At 40.7% G+C, this 19,602-nt stretch overlaps 1 protein-coding gene across 4 annotated transcripts in view; it reads right to left on the bottom strand.

Moving 5' to 3' along the window:
* Positions 1–19,602, bottom strand: part of SGMS1 (sphingomyelin synthase 1) — a 99,895-nt gene that overhangs the window by 29,633 nt on the left and 50,660 nt on the right. For 3 of the 4 annotated variants that reach the window (XM_089510360.1, XM_089510357.1, XM_089510358.1), the window contains exon 2: positions 17,988–18,040. The gene's annotated coding sequence lies outside the window, so the exon portion shown is untranslated. Of the gene's footprint in view, positions 1–2,843; positions 2,933–17,987; positions 18,041–19,602 lie in introns of those variants that run through there. The other variant, XM_089510359.1, reaches the window with a different exon arrangement.

Genomic DNA, 19,602 nt, shown 5'->3' with positions numbered 1-19,602 from the left:
AAACACTGTGGAGTCATGGGGAACAGGCACAGATGTTAGTCATGGGCAAAGTGAAACAGTTCACAAGGCCAAACTTTGAGGCTGCACTGTGATAACAACTACTGCGTCTAATTACATCACCATCCAAAAACTCTCCTGAAGCTCCTGGGTATCTGCATGTGACCCTTGGAAGTCTAACAAATTCAGAGAACAACATAATCTATTCACAACATTTTAAAAAAAATTATAAAAGTTTTTTCACAACATTTTTAAAACTCCTGGGACTATAGAACTATAGTGGAAGTACTGAGTGCTCTTTATGTGAACTTGAAATGGTTGCTTCTCCTCAAACTCCCCTTTCCTCCAATATTTTTGATGCATGGAACTCAACATAAAAAGCTGACCTCAATTTAGTCAACAATGACGGCATATTCACCCATGTCTCATAAGCGTTAAATCTTTTAAGCTCATCTTATTGGGGTTTAATAATAAAGACTGCATCTCTTCATTAGCTCTCCTTCTGTTACAAAGCTCTTTCATATCAACAGAAAGGGAAAAGGAAGGATTTGCTTTCTGTTTCACCACCAATCTGCTCATAAAAAATATTAAAAAATCCCCTCCAAGAATTGCAGACATCACCTAAATTGTGTGTGTTGTGAGCCTTCAAGTCGTTTCCAATCAGATGAAGGGAATGCTGTGGATGTAGTATATCTTGACTTCAGTAAGGCCTTTGACAAAGTTCCCCATGATATTCTAGCAAACAAGCTTGTAAAATGTGGGCTAGACAAAGTAACTGTTACATGGATTTGTAATTGGTTGACTGGCTGAACCCAAAGGGTGCTCAACAATGGCTCCTTTTCATCCTGGAAAGAAGTGACCAGTGGGGTCCCACAGGGCTCTGTCCTGGGCCCAGTGCTATTCAACATCTTTATCAATGACTTGGAGGACAAAATTGGGGGCATACTTATCAAATTTGCAGATGACACCAAATTAGGGGGAATAGCTAATACCCCAGAGGACAGGATCAAGATTCAAAATGACCTGAACAGACTAGAAAACTGGGCTATAGCTAACAAAATGAAATTCAACACAGAGAAATGTAAGGTACTGCACTTAGGGTGGAAAAACGAAAAGCACAGATATAGGATGGAGGACACCTGGCTGAATGAAACTACGTGTGAAAGGGATCTAGGAGTCCAAGTAGACCACAAGTTGAACATGAGTCAACAGTGCAATGCGGCAGCTAACAATGCCAATGCGATTTTAGGCTACATCAATAGAAGTATAGTGTCTAGATCAAGGGAAGTCATAGTGCCACTATATTCTGCTTTGGTCAGGCCCCACCTGGAATATTGTGTCCAGTTCTGGGCACCACAATTCAAAAAGGACATTGAGAAACTGGAGCATGTCCAAAGGAGGGTGACTAAAATGGTGAAAGGTCTGGAAACCATGCCCTACAAGGAACGACTTAGAGAGCTGGGGATGTTTAGCCTGGAGAAGAGAAGATTAAGAGGTGATATGATAGCCCTGTTCAAATATTTGAAGGGATGTCATATTGAGGAGGCAGCAAACTTGTTTTCTGCTGCTCCAGAGACTAGGACCCGAAGCAATGGATGCAAACTGCAGGAAAAGAGATTCCACCTCAACATTAGGAGGAACTTCCTGACAGTAAGGGCTGTTCAACAGTGGAACAAACTCCCTCGGAGTGTAGTGGAGTCTCCTTCCTTGGAGGTCTTCAAGCAGAGGCTGGATGGCCATCTGTCGTGGGTGTTTTGATTGTGATTTCCTGCATGGCAGGGGGTTGGACTGGATGGCCCCTGTGGTCTCTTCCAACTCTATGATTCTATGATTCTATGAGTTTTCTTGGCAAGGTTGAGAGGATGTGTGACTTCTCCAAGGTCATCAAGTGGGTTTCAGGACTGAGTGGGAATTGAATTCTGGTCTCCAGAGTTGTAGTGCCACACTCAACGTGAAAAAATGGGCACAAGGGACCTAAAATGGTAGGCTATTTAAGATGCTGGCTCACCCTTATTCCAACACTTACACTGCATTTAAAGATGCTAAAAATACTGTGTTCCCTTCCTATTTCATCTCCATATAAACAACTGTGACACTTGCCATAATCCTATTATGCAGTGAGTCATCAAGGAACTATTAAAGATGCAACATGGTCCTAGGCAAGTTAAATACATAAGTATTAAAGAAGCCTTGACTGAGCCAATTTAGGGGGGGGGACTATTGACTCTGATAATGAAGAGGGTTATACAGAGGAAACTCGGTGAAACAGAGAGGCCAACATAGTATGTTTGTGAAACCACAAAAACACTGGAGACTGAAACTTGCCTGCATTTGAAATTATCTGCCCATTAAAGCATATAAAGTGCTCTGCACTGAATAACAGTGACAGCAGTTGCTACTATAAAGCATAGCATGCTTAGAACTAATTATAGTCAAACAGCTTGAAATATGTTCTTAGCTTTAGCCTGTTTTAATTTAGCAAGCCTTCAGCGGTCGCTCTCACCACTTCTAAGCATTCATGGGGCACCACCATCTATTAAACACATGCAATGATTATTTTAATTTTTAATTGAGAACATTCTGTTCTTTTCTCAGACTGCCACATTTGCCTTGGGCATGCAGAAGACACACCAGCAGACCAACTTCACCATGTCCGTATCTGAGAACGTTACTTCCATGCCTCTTTCACACTTCTAACGAAAACTTCCCCTTCTGTGTACAAAATGCAAACAGACTACAATCTCTCCCCTCCCATCTGGCCCCATTTCTTCACAAACAGAAAGAGCAGCACCAAAAGTCTCACAGAAATCAGTAATAACACAACAGAGGCTGTAAATGATACATACCTAAATGGAGTTCTTAAATAAAACATCTGTGCCAAAACTCACAGCTTTCTCTCCAGCTGTAATTCTCCATGTACTATGTACAAAGCTACGTCAGCAGCTTTCAAGAAAAGGAGGAGGAGTAAAACCATACTGGGAAATCCAGTTCATCTGGAGAAAGCCTGCGACTTATGTGGGTGGAACTATGTCCCGTTAGAGAGAACTTTAAGCCTATTGCTTTTCACAAAGGCTAAATGTATTTCACTGTCGTTTGCACAGATGAGAGAATGGGAACGGGTGTGCCAACAGAACGTAGATTTCATGATATGGGTGTGGTCGAGTTCAACTGAGCTCAGTTTTCCAAAGTTTAAGAATGTATGGAGCTGTTTTGGGATTCAAACAAGCTGTTTTATTCATTTTGCTCCAGAATATGGGGATTTTTGTTCCAAGAGAGTTTATAGAGACAAGAGAGGGAAACCTGGAATTTTATAACTCAGATTTACTTTGTGTCAGTAAAACTATCGGGCACTTTAACATCCATTCCAACTTCTGCCCACAAAAGCGCTTGCAGATGCTTAAATTACAAGCTGCCATGCCATAATACAATGAACAATCACTGTAAAAAAATATTTGTTTTGTTTTACAAGCAAAGCTAATAACATTTTAAAAGCTATGAAATGGTTTTTAAAGAACAAAAACAGTTCTTTATAATAGGACCTATAAAAACGAGATTCTATCGCAAAATTACCCTGCCAACAACATTTAAGGCTGAAAAAAGTATTCATGTGCAAAAGAGGTTTCTTAGTGGGCTATATGCCAACTAGGATGCTTAGTGCATTCATCCTTTAAGACCAAGAACGTGTAGCAAAGATACAAGTCAAGTGTGGTAACTGGATCACACTGATGGCTATCTGATTTTACCAACTGTGTGAATTTTTACAGTTTCATTGTTATTTTATGTGTACTGGCACTAAAAAAATCTATGGCAGTTGCAGCTTTTAAAGGTGCGTAAGCCTGTTTGATTACATATTTATTTTTGCTCCCTTGCCACTACTGACAGGTAAGTGCCTCTAGTCTTAGAAATGCTCTCCAACTCACCGCCACAGGTATCAATGTTACTATTAATAACTACTATTGTGCTGGTCAGCTAAATATTCCTAGTTGGAGATACCACAATTGTGACTTATGAGAGCTAGCAGACAAATGAAGAGGGTGAATAAAGGTACAAGTAACAAGCAATGGAAGAAAATACACATGCTATAATTAGTTTTTGAATTAGAGAAGAGAGGAGAAAGAGACACAACACACACGGAAATGGTGGATATCAGAACCTCTCCTAATCTGATGGCCTCCAGATATTTTGGACTTGCTAATATAAGGACTGTCAATTCAGGACTGAATAATAATAACATCAAGAACAGCAATGATGTTTACTTACAACCTTTTCAGCTAAGGGTGGTACATCAGAACATATACAAAAAAAAAACCCCAACAACATAGCACAACACTATAAAATGCTAAAGTACTAAAAGAGGGAGGATAGGTACTTTGTTCTGCCTCAGTGCCACCTTTCCATAAAAATTGTGTCATCTACATGACCAGTGAGAAATGTGTGGTTCAACTGATAAGACAAAGGTCAAAAGATCAGTCACAAGAAGGAGTTATCTTCTCTCCAAGGATTACACGCCAAGAAGGGGGAAGGATTACCTAATTCTACAGATTATATAAACTCCCATGCATTTTCAAAACCTCCAAACCTCAAAAGCACAAAGTACACACTATAATCTCATTTTATATCAGATAAAGATCACAGGCCTAGCTACATATAGATCACGGGAGAAGAAGATTAGTTTTTCATGATTTCCATTAGCCAATGACTTAAGAATCTTATTCTATTTGGATTGCTTTCAGAGCAGCTAACTCTGGGTCAATTCAGATGCCATGATAAGCAGCAATTTCAATGAACCCTAGCATTTCAGGACTAAGTAGCATACTGAACACTCCCACTCAGCTATTCCTGCAGGTAGGAGCAGCCTGAACTTCCCTCTGTGGTTTGTTTACTATGACATCCAAAGTGGAAACTCTGGCTTGCCCTCCATAAATAAACTAGAGCCATAAGTAAACAAAAATAACCAAGCCAAATCCAGGCCCTACAATCCAGAGATCGCTCCCCCTCCCCCAACAGTTAGCCAAAGAGTAGCAATATTTGATATGAAGGTAACAGAAGTACGCTCCGTTTTATGCTTTTAGTCACAAGGATAGTGCTATGTTTTCATCCAGTTTAAAATTGCAAAGCAGCACATCCTGGAGAACATTTTGATTGTTTTGGTTTTGAAAAAAATAAAGGCTCGCAAACTCTCTTTATAGCTCTAGTTTAACGTATCAGGAATGTGTATGTAGTCGTAAAGCATGGAATGGCAGCTGGAGAAGGAAAAAAATCTGTGTGTATTGCACAAGACAAGTAAAAGGAATCAGCCGGCTGTTATTCAAGATAAGGTCAAACTTATGTCACTTCACATGACAAATGATGAAACCTCACTAGTGCAGACCTGTATGTTTGGGGGTCTAACTCTACCTACCACAGCAAAAAGTCATGGGAAAGGTGGCAGAGTGCAAGAATTTTTACCCTCTGGCGGAAACTGATGCTATCAACATTCTTGTTTGGGTAAAATTCAGAAATACTTCCCTCTAGCCTTTGGAGTAAAATCACATGCTTTTAAGAAAAACAACTAGCCTTATACATCTCATAGGCAATTTAAAAACCACAACTACACTTATGATTACACTGAAATTTCCCTTTCCAAATTGAAATTCAAACTGAATAGTTTCTGTCAAGATCTGAGCCTTTCAGCTTGTCTGCCTTGGTTAAGAGGGTCTAATTTGTCTGCCATAGATTTGCTTACTTACTATGTACTGTAGGGTACTGATGCTGGATCATGGGACATGTGATCCTAAATTAATTATTCACACCATTATTCACATTGCTTTACTGGCTAACAAGCAGATAGGAAAAGAGAGGAGGCAGCAATGAGTCTAAAAGGGTGACGGCATCATGGCATGATGGGGGAAGAGTCATGGCGTCCAGTGTGAGGATGCTGCGCCATGGCTCTGCCCACAGGCTGGCACAAAGTTCTGGTCTGTATTGGACCTAAGGCTGCATCTGCACTGCAGAAATAATCCATTTTTTCACTGCTTTAATTGCATAATAATAATAATAATAATAATAATAATAAGGCTCAATACTATGGAATTCTGGGAATTATAGTTTGTTGTGGTGTCTGCCAGAGCTCTCTGACAGAGAAGGCTAAACTACAAATACCAGAATCCCATAGCACTGAGCTGTGGCAGTTAAAGTAGTGTCAAACTGCATTATTTCTGCAGTGTGGAAGCAGCCTAACTCATGGGGCATAAATTTTTCTCAATGTAAATCATGGTGTTTATTATTATTATTATTATTATTATTATTAAGTGAGCAAACAACATGAAACTGAAATCAATATTTAATCACATGTGTAGAGAAAAGACATGAGGTAGCTCCATACTAATATGGGAGCCTACGATATACTGGCTTTCATTGCTGAACAATATAAAGGTAACCATTCTACAGTTCAGCAGACTGGATTGTCACAGTTACTTTCGGCATGTGTCTTATTATTAAAATATATTTGAAAAGACATAAATGTTCAAGTGCATAGATAATTTATACTGTATAAAAGGAAAGCCATTTAAAAGGCATCATCCCCCAGCTACTCAGTACAATCAGTATTGTACTGGCATTACTCCAAACCAAGTTGATCAGGTGGCAGAAAAACTTACAACCTTTCTTTGTCAGTGTAGTAATTCCATTTTGAAATATCCCCAATCCAAGCTCCTACTGAGCTTGCCCTTAATCAAAAATCTCTTCATTTGAGGGAAACCTGGCCCTGATACTGCAAAAAATGAAAGGCAAGAAGGAAGATCAGACCCATGCTTTTCTTTTCTTTTCTTTTCTTATGCTTCAGTGAGAGGGGACGAATAGAACAAAAGGTATAGTATTTTGAGTGTAATCCCACTTTTGAGAAGAGAACCCCCCCCCACACACACACACACATTGAAGGCATCAGGGACAAAAAAGGCTATGTTCTCTGATTACCAGTACAGTAGCAATATAGCAATAGCAAGTATATTTCTATACCGCTTATTAGTGAACTCAGCACTCTCTAAGTGGTTTACAATCTGTTTAAACCAATTGTCCCAAACAAGCTGGGTGCTCATTTTACCAACCTAAGAAAGGATGGATGGCTGAGTCAACCTTGGAGCCCCTAAGATTGAACTCACAACCTTGTGGCTGCAGTACTGACATTTAACCACTGCACCATCAGTAAGTATGCATTGGGTTAGGCTCAAATTCCTATTCAGCCATGAATCTCATTGGTGGCCTTGGGCCAGCCACACTCTCTCACCCTACACCATTTCACAGGGTTGCTGTGAGAATGAAAATGGATTTTCACCTTGTCACCATGAGCATCCTTGGGCAAAAGTGAAACATAAATTTATCAAATTTAATAACAAACAACAAGTAAAATGTGGAGAAGAGCAGTGGGGTGTGTGTCTGTGTATGTGTGTAGGTCTGAGACAGATAGAGTGTGCATATGAAGGAACTGCCAACATTCAAGCTGGCATAGAAGTATCTACTACGATATCATACTCCTCAAGGCATAAGTAGCTCTTCTGTAGTGAAAAAAATGTACTCTTCACATGTTACAAGACACTTTGTGTCAATGATTCCAGGCCTTGACCCTGGGACTGAACACAGATTTTAAAATATATTCCTAGTGAACCCTAGGCATAACACAAGTCACAGTCACAGCACAATTTTCTCTGTGCTTTAGAATATGGCTCTTTTTGTACTCAAGAAATGTACACAAATAGATGCATTTTCTGTTTTCTGAAAAGCTGGAAGGAAGAGACAGAGGCAACAAACTGATGATCAGTGGGGAACTGGGATCAAAGGGAAACATCATACACAGCCTAAGAACAGAAAGATTGCTGTGACATTGACATTAGTTGACCAGGGTGAACTGTGAGAGTTTCTTACTGATCCACACCACGGCCACCAAATGTGAGGACCTCCTCCTGTCCCACGCTTATGGCTTTCAAATACAGGGACTTTCTAAATGTCATTGTGATTCACGCACCAGACTTTATTTGTCTGGATATCGCCACTCTTGAATAATTGCTGACATCATAGACACCATAGAGGCATTCCACTATCCACTATGTAGCATTCTCTGAGTCACAAGTGTGTAATATAAAAATTATTTATTAAGCAGAAGTTCAGCATAAAGTTAAAACTTGCTTACTTAGCACATCTAACTCCTGACATCTTTCTTTCATATAACTACAGTACACAACTAATGGCCGAACTAATTGACTCAAGTTTAATTAATCACTGACCCTAAGTTACTCTCCTAACATTTCTATCTCTTATTCCTAATTGTCCAATTCTCCTTCACACCACTCAAACACTCAGCCAATCTCCAGTCATACTCTCACCCCATTCTGACAGATCACTTTGTTGTGTACCTTCAAGTTGTTTCTGACTTATGGGGACCCTAAAATAACCCAATCAATGTATTTTCTTGGGACCCTAAAATAACCCAATCAATGTATTTTCTTGGGACCCTAAAATAACCCAATCAATGTATTTTCTTGGGACCCTAAAATAACCCAATCAATGTATTTTCTTGGGACCCTAAAATAACCCAATCAATGTATTTTCTTGGGACCCTAAAATAACCCAATCACTGTATTTTCTTGGCAAGATCTGTTCAGAAGGGTTTTGCCTTTGCTTTCCTCTGAGGAGAAGACAGTGTAACTTCCCTAAGGCTATGCAGTGGGTTTCCATGTCCAAACAGACTCAAACCCTGCCCTCCAGAGTCCTATCCAACACCCAAACCACTACACTGAGTCTTAGATCACTTTCCTTATTACATTTACTATACAGTGGATCTTTGGGGTTTGCTGGGGTTTGGTTCCAAGATCCCCCCAAGACATCAAAATCAGAGGATGCTCAAATCCCAGTATATATAATGGCATAATAAAATGATGTCCCTTATATAAAATGGCAAAACCAAGGTTTTCTTTTGGGAATTTGTATATTTTTATAAAATTTTCAAGCCATGGATAGTTAAATCCGTGGATAAAGAATCCATGGATATGGAGAGCCAACCGTACATTACACAGATATGTACCTTGCATTAATTTCTCTAATGAACACAACAACATTTTTACATACAACCAGAACATCACGTGAACATCCAAGAAAAATTTGGAAGTTTTGAAAATGATATGCCAAAGATGTAGGCTGAAACTGCATTTTATATATTGATTGGAATTTATCATCAAAAATGTTGGCTGCAGGCCACTAGTTACATTTTAAATTCTCTACATCTTTCCTTGGCAAACTGAATGTAAAAAATAAACAGCTTCTCCTGTTTAAATATTTTGCTTCTCAGTACTGGAAATGAAGTACTGAAATTCATTCAAGGAATGTGCAGACAGAAGTGTTTATAATGAAGCGATGGATATACGAACATCTAACAGTTGTATATTTTAAATACAGAATGTCAGCAATACATACCCTGAGCAGATCATACAATATGGAAACTGCCAAGAGACAAACAAGTGATAGCACGGCTTCAATAATATCAAAAAAGGACATCATTTTCAAATTTCATGCAATCTAACAAAAGCTGCAGCTCCCAATGTGCTATGCAAAAGCCTATCAACTACAAAAGGAACTGATGTATATCTTGAAGAAAAGACTTAATATTATCTAATATTATGCATGTGTAAAAGGTCTCCAGAAATGCCCTTTCCCTGAATCCTCAATGTAAAACTATTTTTGGACTCAAACCCCAGTATTGCTGTCCCCTACTTAATCAGTAGTGAACATCTGGTTACTTAGACAAGGAGAATTAAAAATATAGAAGTATAGTACACATTTCAACCATGTTATTTTTGATGCACCTGACACTGAGGCGGGATACAGACGGGCAAAAAGGGGTATGTGTATTCATGACGTCATGAAGGTAGAGCCTTCAGACGGGCCTTACCTGAATGCCGCCATGAACACGCCCCCCGCACACCCCAAGCGGGAAGAAGCGGCATTAAAAAGGTGCTGCTTTTCTCCGCTTCTTTTCCGTTTGATGCGCAGCTGCGCAGCTCCGTCTGTAAGCTGCTGCACCGGAACGTCAGAATTGCTACGCCGCTAATTTAAGTTGCCCATTTAAAAGCTCCGTGTCTGCTGCGTCGCATAATGAGTCGGGGTCCTGGAACATGCGCAGTTTGCAGTCAGGCTTTAATTGCAGCGTCAGCTGCCATGCAGGTGTGGAAGCTGCAGCACAGCTGCAGCGCATTTTAAGACTCGTAACCCTAACCCTAACCCTAACCCTAGAGCAACATGTACGCATGCGCTGCTTGGAAAGTTTGGGCTTTAAAGTGAGCCCCTACACACATTCCTGTGCCATTTTCACCTAACAATAAAAACCGCTAAAACTGTAAATATTTACATATGTACAAGGGAGGTGATGGGGGATGGCAGGGGGACAGCGGTGGCAGCGGCGACAGCTGTGGCTGTGCATTGCAGATTCAGCAGGAGCGCAGGGACCAAAGGAGAGGAGGCATCCATGATGCTGGTGACACTGGCAAAGTGCAAGCGGACAAGGATGCCAACACCAGCTGATCACCAGCTGGCAGGAGACCACCATTGTTCTTGGGCAGAGCGGGGGGAAAAGTTTTAAAGGGGCTTGGGCACTTTAAATGTGCCCATAGGCTTTCTGCTGCCGCTGCTTAGCGCTGCAGCTGCGCAGCTGCGCATCCGCCAGCCGGCAAAGGAAAAAAAAAGCCCCGTTTTTGGCCGCCCGTGAGGAAGCTGCCTCTCTCTTTGCAGCGTCCTCCGAGGTGGCGGTTTGGAAACTGTGGGTCAGAAACGGCCCCAGGTGAGGCGTCTTCACTGCCCCCCATGTGGAAGCCCCATACACCTGAGCCACGCCCCCGGGGCGGGCGGTCTGGAGGCTCCGTATTCAGCAGAATACACCTCCAAGATGTCTTCCCCTGCCCGTTTGTATCCCGCCTGAGTGAACCTTATATGCTTCTAACATGATAACATAGTGATACTTGAAAATCAAAGTTCAAGAACAAGTGGCACTACTTCACAACCAAGTAATACAAATGTAATTAAATGTAAGAAAAATTAAATATTAATCAGTTAGATTAATATTTTATTTGCATATGTAGCTTATAACAGAATGTCACAAGGTCCAAAACAAAAAGAAAAGAAAAAGATAAATCTGTTGTTGATATTAACACTCCTTGCTTGTTCATATTGTTCCTGTTTCTAAGCCAAACAAGTATATTCTTTGATCTTCTGTGATACAGGACCCCAGAATGTAACAAGACAAACCTTGTACATTTCAAGAAGAATGCAGCTATGCTAGAAGAATTTGTCCAGCTTCCAAGACCAGAAACAGATGCTGCTGCAACTGAAAAACAACAGACGCATATTCCAGTGCAAGCGTGGTGCAGAATCCTAGATTTGGGCATAAAAAATCCAGGTTCATATCTTTGTTCAGCTACAACATTAATGGAATGGTCAAGGGCATATTCCTTTTTCCATTCCACCCCACAATATTTTGTGAAGACCATATACCAAACCAGACTCCCTGCGAACTGTCAGATATGAATGTACTAAATAATGGTTACATTCCTATTTTGTTCAAGAAGTCTAAATGTTCTCAGCATCACATTCTTGAGGGCCTGTGAGGCATACAGGTTAGGGTAAATAACAGGGACTTGAGAAATTTAGGTGGTAGCCTACCTGGAACTGTGAAGATTACTGGATAACCTTTTACTAGTCACTTCCTTTTAGCCTGACATATGTTGCAAGGTTGTTTTAAGGATAAAGGTGGAGGGAAGAAAGCTATGCTGCCTTGATCTCAAAGAAGGAAAGATAAGATATAAATGTAACTAACAAATAAGTAATAGTCTTCTTATTAGCTAACCCTTTCTCTGAAACTCTTCACATTTAAAGCTGTCATCACTAGGCTCTAACAAACCAGTAGGCAATACTTTACCTTCTCTTCTTCCTACCATATATCTCCCCCCCCCCCAGCCCCTTCTTCCTAGGTAAATGTTATAAACCTTAATCATGGCTAAATTAAAACTACCTGCAATATAGAAGAAAGCTGTAGAGAAGGGCCTTTAGACAGAAAACTCCTACCAGCAGCAGAGAGCTTTTTCCAAACCTGTTTCAATGTTGAATCTTGGTAGGAAAGGCAGACTGTTAAGAAGATCTCCAGATATCTGAATGCCTGAGCTTCACCAGACCCCCTCCGTACCTTTTTAAACAGAACATAGGCATGCCATTCAGTGTTCCATTTAAGTATCTCTTCAGTACTAGTGGCAATGCCATGACTGATAAACAGACTGACTAATAACATGTTTGAAAACTTCGGGGATTTTTTTTACTACAGATCTGGATTCAGACTGAATCAAAGGAGATTATCGCACTGCGTTCTGAGAACGTTCTCATCACGTGATGAGAACGGAACGCATTTCAGTATACCGCACGTATGTGTTCCAATCGGGTTCTCAGAACGTTTAAATGTGTTCCAAATGTGTTCCAGGAGGATACAGATATGAATGTGTTCCCAGAGAGCTGAAACGTGATGAGAACGTTCCAACAGAAGTGTGTGCGATATTCTTATCTGTTCTCAAATCCGTTCTCTCATTCCTCCGTCTCCTGATTGGCTGAAAGAATGACAGGCAGGGAGGGAGGCAGGCAGGCGAGCGACTGCAGTGAGGGAAGGTGTGTGTGTGTGTGTGTGTGAGGGGGGAAAGAAGGAGGGAGGGAAGGGAGGAAAGTTGGGACAAGTGAGAGAAGAGGAAAGAAGGGAAAGAGAGAGAAAGAGAGAGGGAAACAGGGGGGCCAGAGCAGAGAGCAAGAGGGAGAAGGTCTGGCTGCTTCTGCGGGGGCCTCTAGTGTCATGTCCAGCGGGGCTCCTGTGCTGGCAGCCTGCAGGAGGCAAGGATGGCAGGGATGCCCAGGACCTTCTCCTCCTTCCCTCCAGGAAGGAACCCACAAAAGCTCCTCTGTTTGGAGCAACACACAAAAGCAAGCAAACAACTCCCAGAATTCCATAGCAAAGAGCCAGACAAGAATTAAAGCGGGGAGGGAAGCTCACAGGCCCCACCTGGAATATTGTGTCCAGTTCTGGGCACCACAATTCAAAAAGGAGCGTGTCCAAAGGAGGGCGACTAAAATGGTGAAAGGTCTGGAAACCATGCCCTACAAGGAACGACTTAAGGAGCTGGGGATGTTTAGCCTGGAGAAGAGAAGATTAAGAGGTGATATGATAGCCCTGTTTAAATATTTGAAGGGATGTCACATTGATGAGGGAGCAAGCTTGTTTTCTGCTGCTCCAGAGACTAGGACCTGGAGCAATGGATGCAAGCTCCAGGAAAAGAGATCCCACTTCAATATTAGGAGGAACTTCCTGAGAGTAAGGGCTGTTCGACAGTGGAACACACTCTTTCCTCAGAGTGTAGTGGAGTCTCCTTCCTTGGAGGTCTTTAAGCAGAGGCTGGATGGCCATCTGTTGGGGATGCTTTGATTGTGATTTCCTGCATGGCAGAATGGGGTTGGACTGGATGGCCCTTGTGGTCTCTTCCAACTCTATGATTCTATGATTCTATGAAGGCACACATTACATGCGCACACACACAGGAGGCAAAAGGCTGACAAGCAGCCAAAATGGGGAATTGGGATGACAGCAGAGGACTCTTCTTTTCTAACCGGTTTAAAGAGCTGCTATGGCTGCCGGGGCTCTGCCCTTGGCCCAGTCCCCTCCCTGGCAACTTGCTTTTCTTCGGCTTGAAGAGACCTGCATGGAGCTCCTCCTTCTTCCCAGCCTTGCAAAGGAGGTTTGGGATGTAACTTGCAAGGCTCATCTCTCCCCATTTCTCTTTCTCCCTGCCTTCCTCCCGATCCCTCCTTCTTCCCTCCCTTCCCTCTCTCCTCCTTTCCCCCCTCTCTCTCACACACACACCCCTTCCCTCACTGCAGTCGCTCGCCTGCCTGCTTCCCTGCCTCCCTGCCTGTCATTCTTTCAGCCAATCAGGAGACGGAGGCGGCCTTGGTGGAATATGTTCTCGGAACGGTTTCAGGAATCGCTGTGCGGTAAAATGCAGTTCTGATCACGTTCTGATCACGTTCTAGTTTACTAATGCAGTAATATGTGTTCCAGGAACGTTCTCATCACGTGATGATAGGAACGTTCTCAGAACGCAGTGCGATAATCTCCAAAGATTTAGCTTTCAGAAAAGGAGTCAATTGTTGGACAATCACTTTCTGAAAAATATTTCTGGGAATTCTTCCTCTTGGTTAATGCTGTTGGGGGTGAAATGTAAAAACTGTGTTTTGGATAAAAACTTTAAATAATTTTGTATGTTTCCTTTAGCCCTTCTGTACAAGAGTACAGTATTTCTTGTTGACCTCAGGGAGTGGATGAGATATGGGGTTTTCAAAAATTTGTGCAGTTATTTCATTTTCTCCCAAACACAAAACAGGACAAGGGAGGCCTGAACACACAGGGTTTTTTCACATTAATTTCTAGAGCAACAACAAATGCAAAGATATAATTAAGTACAATAAACACACTCCCTTTTTATATGCAAATACAGTGAGTTCTTGGTATTCACTTGGGTTTAATTCCAGGACCTCCGTAGATAACAAAATCCATGGATGCTCAAGTCCCATTAAATACAACGACTTAGTAAAATGATGTCCCATATATAAAATGGCAAAAAATAAAGTTTGCTTTTTGGATTTTTTAATATTTTCAATCCGTGGATGGTTGAATCCATAGATAAAGAATAAGATACAGAGCGCCAACAAACATGCCCTTTTCAATATTTTTTAGCTTTTAGTGTAAACATAACACAGGGTACATTTAAAAAATAATGCAGTTTGGCCACACATTAAATGCTGTAGCTCCACCCTATGGAATCCTGGGATTTGTTGTTTTCTAAGGTCTTTAACCTTCTATGTCAAAGAGTGTCGTGCCTCAGGAAACTACAAATTTGAGGATTCTGTAGGATGGAGTTAAAGTAGTGTCAAACTGCTTTATTTCTACAGTGTAGATGCACCCAGATATTCTTAATTAATGTTCCTGTCTCTGCTTAAAACAAACCAGGATTTCAATGTTACTAATTCACAGGTTCAGAATCATGTTTTATGAATCTTGGAACAATTTCTTAAACTAGGCTACACAGCCTGAAATTATGGTATGAAATTATGCTTATATTAATCAGGCTTAATATCAAGAATGGAATATACAAGTGTCTTCACAACAGAACTGCAGAAAACTTGATAAAGTGTACACACAGCATCATGAAATGTTGTGTTTCCTTTCTTATTCTGCAATCATTCTAATGCTATAAATGTATCTGGACCTTAATGAATCTACAGCTTTAAGGGCTAGAAACTCAATCCACCACACCCACCTACTGCTGTTAGTATTATCACAAAAGCCTTGGACTACACACAGCTTCCTTCCTAAAAGAATCTCCACTTTGACTTGTTTAAGCCAAAAAGGTGTTTCCAGGATGCTATGCTGTGGTAACAGCTCCAAACAAAACAACAAAGCTGCATTGTAAGAGCAACAAATCATTTGAATCAGAACTCATCAGAAACTATTTCCATTCTTCTCTCCGGATGAGTCACTTCATCATTTAAAAAATGGTTTCAAGTCAATAATTTCCATGTCAAACCCATTGCCATAGTAGCAGACAAATTATGCTTGGATCTTACACAGTATTTTATGATGAAGCACTATACACTTTCAAATACATTTTCTATACTGCCATCAAACAAAAAACAGGCCTTCACAGAGGCTCTAAATGTCTGTATTTTGACAAATTTGTCAAGTGTTGATTGTATTAGATTGTCATAGATCCTAAAGATGAAGAATCCTCTGCTCACAGCAGAAATCATCCAGGTTCTTATCAAATAATCCAAAAGAATTCTGATTGGTTTTCAAACCAAGTTGAGGCTTAGAAAACGGAGGTTTCCATTCTCACTAGTCCTCATCATTCCTATAAAATTATGTAAATTGTCTTAAACAAAAAGACTACAAATTATTTTCACTATCCTACACAGTATCCTCAATTCAGGGTGCAAGTCTTACTTTGCCACTTCCAATTTCAAAGAGGAAACAGTTTGGTATTGGGGTAGCATTGTCATCTTATTCTCCCATTCCCTCCCTGCTTCGCCCAATAGGCACAGAAGACAGGGAAAGAATGCAGAGATGTTGTATTCTGTGGTGACTGTTTCAGACGTTTGAGCCTAGGGCTAGGCAACACAGTGGAACTTCACTTCCCAAGCAGTCTTGAGAAAGTAAAGGGAGTCCTTTTGCTCTCTGGGGCTGCTTGGAAGTCTCCCTCTTTTCACATCAGTTGGTAGGGAGAAAGGAAAAAGAGCTCTTAGCTTGGTACTAGTGCTGAGGTTGAAACATAATGGTAGGAAAATGCACTGATTAATGTATTGAATTTGTATAATCAGAACGCACATTAATAATGTGCATAATTATAATAATGTGCATCATATGCAAATTAGACGCCCAGATTTGAGAGGCTGGAATATGACATCCCTACCTTAGAATTAAATTGCAGCTATTTGATTATATGTGAAAAAATAGGGAGATGTTTGTTGAGACATCAAAGGGGCTAGGGCTCAATCTGTTCTCATAGTGAATATGTTCCTGCTGTTGTTGTTAACTGCCCTTGATTCAACCTCATTTCATGGTGATCCTGTGGATGAGACATCTCCAAGACCCCCTGTCTTTCACTGCTCTGCTCTTTGTGGCTGTGAGTGGCTGTGGTACCATCATTTAACCACTGCGCCATCGGGGCTCCTTAATATACAGTAGAAAGTACAACAGATTAAAAGAATCTGAAATTATGTGACTTCAAAGCAACTTTTCTCTCACTACTAACTAGCTGAAAGATACTCAATTCTGTATGGGTGCATACCTAATACCTACCCCAAAAAGAATCTGTGGGGCTGTTGCCTCACTCTTTTTTAGCCTCAGGAATCTTATCAGCAGTGTCTAAGTCCTTAAACAGACACTTTACAGTAAATTCTGACATTGTTTTGCTTCTAGGATTTGAATTTCAACCTGAAATTGGCTTCTGCACTTTGGCAGCCAGCCAAAAATACTGTCAAATTCTCAGTCATCTATCATGGTTTCGTGATTAATTAATTCTTTCCATTCTAACAAATCTCCTGCTTAGAAGTCTCTGCACAACAACTTGGACAATGAAACCCACTCAGATTTTGAGGTGTTTAAGCACAATGTCTGGTGATTTATGACTGGTACATACGTGCAAACATTCTCCTTTACTATTATAGTTTAGGAAAGCCAGTGTAGTGTAGTAGTTTGAGCACTGGACTATGACTCTTTAGACCGTTTGGCCATGAAAACACATGGCCTTGAGCATGAAACCTGAATAACCTTGGCCAAGTCACACTCTCTCAAGTCTCAGAGGAAAGCAAAGGCAAATTTCCTTTGAACAAATCATGCCGAGAAAACCCTGTGATAAAGTCGCCTTAGGATCGTCATGAACTGGAAATGATTTGAAAGGATACAAAAGCAATAATGTTAGTTTAGGCTGTTGGTATAAGGAAGTTGTTCCCATAAATACAGTCAGCCCTTCAAATTTGACTTTGGTGGATTCATGAATTTGATTATTATGTTCTCTCTAAGAATCTCTAGGTCCTCAGTGCAACTCTATGGTGAACTTGTATCAAAAGTCACACTGGAAAACCTAAAGATTGATAGAGAGAACACTTCTCTAGGCATTTATAGGTCCTGCAGTTCAATTCTATGGTCAGTGTCCAGCAGATGCTGACCATAGAGTTATGCTGGTGGATTTAGAGATTCCTAGAGAAGTGTCCTCCCGGGTTAAAAAACATTATGTCTTTTCATTTGCGATTTTCCAACTTTCATGGGGATCCTGTACCCCTAACCCCAGCAAATGTGGAGGGCCCACTGTATAACTTTTGAGATAATCATATTCTCTTTTGTAAGTAAAACAAAAGACAAGAAGGAATAGAAAGACACTTACCATTATAAGGTAGTTTTCTTCAACAGATTCATCTTAGCTTCAAACTTATGTTTCTACAAAAAAGAGAAAGTCTTCAATTTCTCATTTCCGCAATTCAAACCAACTACAGTTTCATCTTACAACATAAAAACCTTTACAAAGTTCTCAAATTACAAGTGAAAGAAAAACACAAATGCATTCAAATATTCACTTCCCAGCTCTTGAACATGGTCATAGCAATGGAGTGCAAAGGGAATAAAAACATTAAACAACTCTTTCAGCCAATACATTCATATTTATTCACTCCTTCAAATGCCAACATGTATGAATAGTTCAAAAAACAGCAATAACAACAACAACACATTTGAATGTGTATGTATTTTAGAGGCATCATGACTATGTAGAAATAAAGTTGATGGTCTTAAATTTAAGCAATATACAGCTATAATGTCCTCAAGTTATTATTTCTTTCATGGTCTTTGCACAGAAACCATATTAATTAGGTTTCTAGGAAACTGAAGCAGTTATGTTCCTTACAACCAACAAATTTCCTTGCTCCCAATCTGCTCTGAAGTACCCGATTTAGTTACTTTTTAACCAGAAACAGTTTTTACTTATGCTGCATATGACACAGACTCAGTGGCCTGAGACTTGTGCCAGTGTTTGTAAAAAACACTGAAAATTGTTTTATAATCATTATTTTACTGTTATTTCTCACTGTGGTTTAGAAAGTCTGTTGATAAGTTTTAAAACAAACTAATAGCTCTCCATCCTGAAGAGCTGCAAGAAATATTTCACACACACACACACACACACACACACACACACAGTGTGCACCAGTAAATGACACTGGATGTTGTAGGTAAAGTTATTTTTGGTGTCAGAATATAATTGATCACTATGTTAGAAACCAGGAAGGATTTTCTATGTCATCCTGGTGGATCTGGTGAGTGACTCAGGCAAAAAGGGAAACACTAACCTTTCTATGCAACATTAAGGAATATTACATCTCTTCCAGACTGAGTCACAGGCAAACAATTTTGTTGCACATACCTAGCTTCCCGGAATCCTGAGCAATTACTAATTGGTGCTGTTGTTTTGTTGTCTTGCCTACATAAATCTTTATAGACACTTGCACTGTATGGCATAGATAACAAATCTGCTATTGCAAGTAGTCTAAAGTTCGTTAGTGTGGTCTGTGAATTCAGAGCCGAAACAGATCAGCTCAAAATGCTGGCTTCCCAGTAGCTTATGCACAACGCATGCCTCAATGTCACCAGAAGCCGCCAGGCTGCTCACAAGTGGGCTGACTTCACAGCACTCTGGCAGTGCATTTACACACCACATGCCGGAGGAACGTCGCAGGAATGCTGTAAAGCTGCAGCAGGGAGGGAAAAGCAAAAAGCTGGATTGGGGCTGCAGCGTGCAGTTGCCACAGCCCCAATATGGCTCACTCAGGGGCGGCTTCAAGTCACTCCTTTGGAGTGGTCTGTTTCGCCCTTCAGTTATCTTGGAAGTACGTATACCTACAATAGACATAATGGCTACAGAGGTGGTGTTCTGATGGTTTGATTGAACCCATCATTGTGTCGCTATATTTGTTTTTATTCCCTGAAATAGCAACTCACTGAAATGT

This window comes from Sceloporus occidentalis, unplaced genomic scaffold (genome assembly GCF_023333645.1).
Source record: "Sceloporus occidentalis isolate IW3139 unplaced genomic scaffold, rSceOcc1.0.p SCAF_2, whole genome shotgun sequence".
Taxonomy (NCBI): Eukaryota; Metazoa; Chordata; class Lepidosauria; order Squamata; family Phrynosomatidae; genus Sceloporus; species Sceloporus occidentalis.
The sequence above is the reverse complement of the archived record's forward strand: the minus strand, read 5'-3'. Positions and strand labels throughout refer to the sequence as shown.